At 44.7% G+C, this 5822-nt stretch overlaps 1 non-coding gene across 1 annotated transcript; it reads left to right on the plus strand.

Moving 5' to 3' along the window:
- Positions 1-3629: 3629 nt before the first annotated feature.
- On the plus strand, positions 3630-3704 carry Trnat-cgu. The gene has a single exon. It is a non-coding gene; the product is annotated as a tRNA-Thr (tRNA).
- The last annotated feature ends 2118 nt before the right edge of the window (positions 3705-5822 follow it).

Consider the following 5822-nt stretch of genomic DNA (forward strand, 5'->3'; position numbering starts at 1 on the left):
GATAACACAAAATGTGCTACCCCTCTTTCAACTTTTTCGATGTACTCCGTCAGTCCCATCTGGTAAGGTACCCACACTGCGCAGCAGTATTCTAGAAGACGACGGACAAGCGTAGTGTAGGCAGTCTCCTCAGTAGATCTGTTACATTTTGTAAGTGACCTGGCAATAAAACGCAGTCTTTGGTTAGCCTTCCCCACAACATTTTCTGTGTGTTCCTTCCAATTTAAGTTGTTCGTAATTGTAATACCTAGGTATTTAGTTGAATTTACGGCCTTTATATTTGACTGATTTATCGTGTAACCGAAGTTTAACGAGTTCCTTTTAGCACTCATTTGGATGAACTCACACTTTTGGTTCTGTAGGGACAACTGCCAATTTTCGCACCATTCAGATATCTTTTCCAAATTGTTTTTCAGTTTGTTTTGACCTTCTGATGACTTTATTAGTCGATAAACGACAGTATCATCTGCAAACAATCTAAGACGGCTGCTCAGATTGCCTCCCAAATCGTTTATATACCGTAGATAAGGAACAGCAAAGGAGAACGCCAAAAATCACTTCTGTTTTACTCGATGGCTTTCCGTCAATTACTACGAACTGTGATCTCTCTGAGAGGAAGTCACAAATCCAGTCACATAACTGACACGATATTCCATAAGCACGCAATTTCACTATAAGCCGCTTGTGTGGTACAGTGTCAAAAGCCTTCTGGAAATCCAGAAATACGAAATAGATCTGAAATCCTTTGTCAATAGCACTCAACACTTTATGTTCTGTGTGTGTTGATAGTACTTTTGTAACTCATAACCTGTTTTCTTCTAAATAGTGTATATTGTGCCCACTGTTTGTTGTTTCTTAACAATGGCCTACTAAGCCGAAAAGCCTTTAGTTGTAAACAAATATTACTTGCACAAAAAAGTAATCCTATTATTTTTCAAACTTACATGTGAAATTTTTCTAACAAGATGTGACGGAAAATCCATAACATGTCAATGTTTGATTCCTCGTTTCCTTCTGGCGTCTGTTATCCATTCTAGACATTAATGACGGTTCTAGACAAGTGGCACATTGACAGTTTGTTTTATTTATTCTCACAGTAATTGTCGTTCAATGGGTACAAAGATCAATCCAAAAAATAAGATCAGTGAATTAAATCAAATAAACGGGCAAGACAATGTAACACATTATTCACTAGAGAATTAGGCAAAACACACTGACGGGAAAAACAAAAACAAAACAAAAAACAAAAATAAACGCAACATCAAGAAGGAGTTGTGCGACATAAGCGAAAGTCGACAGGCGTGTTTCTACATCAGAAAGATGGTGTCTATTCAGATTTCGTGTCAGCCTCATACGAGTAGCTCTAGTAGCGCCACTACGAGGATGCAATCAGGCTTCCTTTACATACAGGCTTTAAAGGTCTTGAGAGTTAATTACCTTTGAGACTGAACGTGGTGAGTTAATATTATTCAAGAAGGCTTTCAAGGCAACAAAGACGCCATTATCAAAACTTCATTGAGTTTAAACGAGGTCATGTAATAGGGCTACGAGAAGCTGCGTGTTACTTCCCCGATATTGCGGAAAGACGCAGCCACTATACAGGATTGCTGGCAGCAGTGTTCATGAGGATGTACTATCGCAAGAAGACCGTCACATGGCACTACCTAGAGGCAAGTCCATAGTGTTCTGGCGCATCGTTCTGCATCTGCAGCAGCAATTTGAGCAGCAGTTGCCACCAGAGTGACGCAAGGAACTGTTTCAATTCGCTTACTTCAAGGACCCCAAACCACCACCATTTGTGACTTTATTAGTGTCAAGCGAGAGCTCACTGGACAACTGGGTGGAGGCCTGTTGTGTTTACTGGTAAGAACTGGCTCTACCGTGGTGCAAGAGACAGCCGTAAATTGGTTGGAAGGAGGCCATTTGAGGGTCTGCAATCAACATGTCTGCATGCTAGATACACTGGACTTGCACCTGGATTTATGGTCTATGGTGCGGTTTCATATGACAGCAGAAGCACTCTCTAGCTTATTCCATCCCCCCCCCCCCCCCCCCCCCGCTCTAGCGTCTGACTGCAAATTTGTACGTCAATCTGGTGATTCGACCCGTTTTCCTGCCATTCGTGAACAGCATTCCAGGATACCGCTCGCCCATTGCTGTTGTAACCCAACATGCTCCGCAGAGTGTCGATACACTATGTGACAAAAGTATCCGGACATCTCGCTCAAAATGAGTTACAAGTTTGAGGCGTCCTCCATCGGTAATGTTGGAATTCAATATGGTGTTGGCCCACCCTGGATTGGTGACAGTTCCACTCTCGCAGGCATATGTTCAGTCAGGTACTGCAAGGTTTCTTAGGGAATGGCGGCCCATACTTCACGGACTGCTGCACTGAGGAGAGGTATCGATGTCGGTCAGTGAGGCCTGGCACGACGTCGACGTTCCAAAACATCCCAAAGGTGTTCTACAGTATTCAGGTCAGGACTCTTTGCAGGCCATACAAGGATGTTATTGTCGCGTAACCAATCCACTACAGGGCTTGCATTACGAACAGGTGCTCGATCGTGTTGAAAGATGCAATCGCCAACCTCGAACTGCTCTTCAACAGTGGGAAGCAAGAAGGTGCTGAAAACAAAGGCCTGTGCTGTGACAGTGAGACGCAAAACAACAAGGGGTGCAAGCCCCTGGCCGACCGTTGTGGCCGAGTGGTTTTAGGCGCTTCAATCTGGAACCGCGCGACCGCTACGGTCGCAGGTTCGAATCCTGCCTCGTGCTTGGATGTGTGCGGTGTTTTTAGGTTAGTTAGGTTTAAGTAGTTCTAAGTTCTAGGTGACTGATGACCGCAGATGTTAATTCCCATAGTGCTCAGAGCCATTTGCAAGCCCCTCCACGAAAAACACGACTACACCATAACACTACCGCCTTCAAATTTTACTGTTGGCACTACACACGCTGGCAGACGACGTTCACCGGGCGTTCGCCATACCCACACCCTGCCATCGGATCGCCACATTGTGTACCGTGATTCGTCACTCCACACTGTTCAATCGTCCAATGTTTACGCTCCTTACACCAAGCGAGGCATCGTTTGGCATTTAACAGCGTGACGTGTGGCTTATGAGCAGCCGCTCGACCATGAAATCCAATTTTTGTCACCTCCCGCGTAACTGTCATAGTACTTGCAGTGGATACTGATGCAGTTTGAAATTCCTGTGTGATGGTCTGGATAGATGTCTGTCTATTACACATTACGACGCTCTTCAACTATCGTCGGTCTCTGTCAGTCAACAGACGAGGTCGGCCTGTACGCTTTTGTCCTGTACGTATCCCTTCACGTTTCCACTTCACTATCACATTGGAAACAGAGGACCTAGAGATATTTAGGAGTGCGAAAATCTCGCGTACAGACGTATGAACATGTGACATCCAGAATGAGATTTTCACTCTGCAGCGGAGTGTGCGCTGTTATGAAACTTCCTGGCAGATTAAAACTGTGTGCCAGGCCGAGACTCGAACTCGGGACCTTTGCCTTACGCGGAAAGTGCTCTACCAACTGAGCTATCCAAGCACGGCACAGGCCCCGTCCTCACACCTTACTTCTGACAGCTGTGAGGACGGGACGTGAGTCGTGCTTGGGTAGCTCAGTTGGTAGAGCACTTGCCCGCGTAAGGCAAAGGTCCCGAGTTCGAGTCTCGGCCTGGCACACAGTTTTAATCTACCAGGAAGTTTCATGTGACATCTAATCACGTGACCACTATCAAAGTCCGTTAGTTCCGCGGAGGGCCCCATTCTGCTCTCTCACGATGTCTAATGACTACTGAGGTCGCTGATATGGAGTACCTGAGAGTAGGTGGCAGCACAATTTACCTTATACGAGAAACGTATTTTTTTGGTGGTGTCCGGATACGACGATTGCGTTGTCGTAAGAAGAAACTTCCCGTTTCCTGAAGCGTCGCAACAAGACGAGAAAACATTCATCGGTTAGGTGGGTTCTTGTCAGGTTATCGCTCTCTGTACAGTTCCGCTGCCAGCATAGCATTTCGGCTACCTTCTACAAAAGAAACATTATGTGAATGCAGTTTGTAGGAAGGCCTAATCTACACTACAGTATTTAAAAGGTCTAAACTACTGTACTAAATTTATCCGTACATAAGAAAACAGTATTGAAATTACTTTTCTGCTAACTTCCATTCCCCATAGATGAGTGGCATTTCTACCTTTTCTTCGTTGGTGTACATTCTACTCACACAACTCTTCAACTGACGATAGTTGACGGAATGACGGGTGTGCATTCTACTTATGTTTACATTTGTCCTCTGTCAACGTCAACACGTGGATGTATTCCATTACCCCGAGTACCTGCACTAACCGCTGGGAGTGTCAACGTCAATTTTGTGTTATGTAATTAATAACGTCGTGTTTCAGTGAGTGGTACACTGTGATACATTTTTCAATAAGTTTTTAGGAAAGGAAGTGAATTACCAAATAAAAAATACAAGGTGCCATTTGAGAAGTCATACCGCTGTTCATATCTTTGTAAAAAACAAAGCTGCAACGAAGGCAATCATGCTGATTGAAGTCCCCCTGACGGCTAAGGTACATTTGCTTGACACATTTTGTAATTTACATCTGGACAAACAGTTACTTAGGGACACCCCGTGTAGTGAAACCTCTGCAATACATTTTTAAGTCACACATAGCTCAAGAACAAAAGTTACTCTGTGGTCTGTGTTTAAGTTACAAATTTTTATTACTGTTCTTTCTAATTACGATACAGTGTTAGCTATGAACGAGCCGGCCGCGGTGGCCGTGCGGTCCTGGCGCTGCAGTCCGGAACCGCGGGACTGCTACGGTCGCAGGTTCGAATCCTGCCACGGGCATGGGTGTGTGTGATGTCCTTAGGTTAGTTAGGTTTAAGTAGTTCTAAGTTCTAGGGGACTTATGACCTAAGATGTTGAGTCCCATAGTGCTCAAAGCCATTTTTGAGCTATGAACGAGAGTCTATGTTTTCCGTCTGTTTCCCTAAGAAACGTATTGTTGGAGTATTACCGTGTATTATTTCATTGTTTAAAACTCAAATGATATTCAAAGGTATGTTGTTTCTCTCCTCGTCTCTTTATATTCCTTAATTGTCACATTACCGCAGGTTAATTGAACCAGCTAGGTAGTCAGTGCAGACGGACTTAAATGCGACAGAAAAGCTGTTTTCCCGTATTATTGTAGAGTCAGTGTGCACGTAAGACAACAACATAGAACGCATCTGTGTTACCGTACTTGACTGTACTCAAGACAGCTTGGATCATGCTCGTGTGAAACGAAATCCGATGAGATTTCGACAAGCGTGGAAGAATACATAGTGTAATATTCACATCAGGTTTATTCTTATTATGAACGCAGTATACTAAAGAGAAGTAAGAGTACGCATAAAAATGATGCCAGGATATCGGAAAATTTCTTGTTCGATACTCCAGTCTAGGGACAACTTTCTTTCGCCCTGTAACATGTTAGATAAGGTTTGCACATTCGTCAACAGTCGTTTGACTTCAAATCTCACGCCTCAGCAGAAATAAGACAGAGACTGTGTAAGAAAGAGAAAGCGACGAGGGCAGAAAAGAGAAGGAGCGCCTCCTGACATGCTGTGCAGTTCAACTCCGGATACAGTGGGGGGTAAAAGAACCGCCCCTGCCTGCCGCTGCCGTGGCGGCGTCGCCACGTGAGAAGAGGCACACAAGAACGCGTAATTTTGGCGCCGGAGTCGTATTAAAGCGACCGTGGGATTAGAGGCTGCGGCCGGCCAGCGGCGCGTTAAATCGAGTCGGCCG

Source organism: Schistocerca piceifrons, chromosome 5, assembly GCF_021461385.2.
Source record: "Schistocerca piceifrons isolate TAMUIC-IGC-003096 chromosome 5, iqSchPice1.1, whole genome shotgun sequence".
NCBI lineage: Eukaryota > Metazoa > Arthropoda > Insecta > Orthoptera > Acrididae > Schistocerca > Schistocerca piceifrons.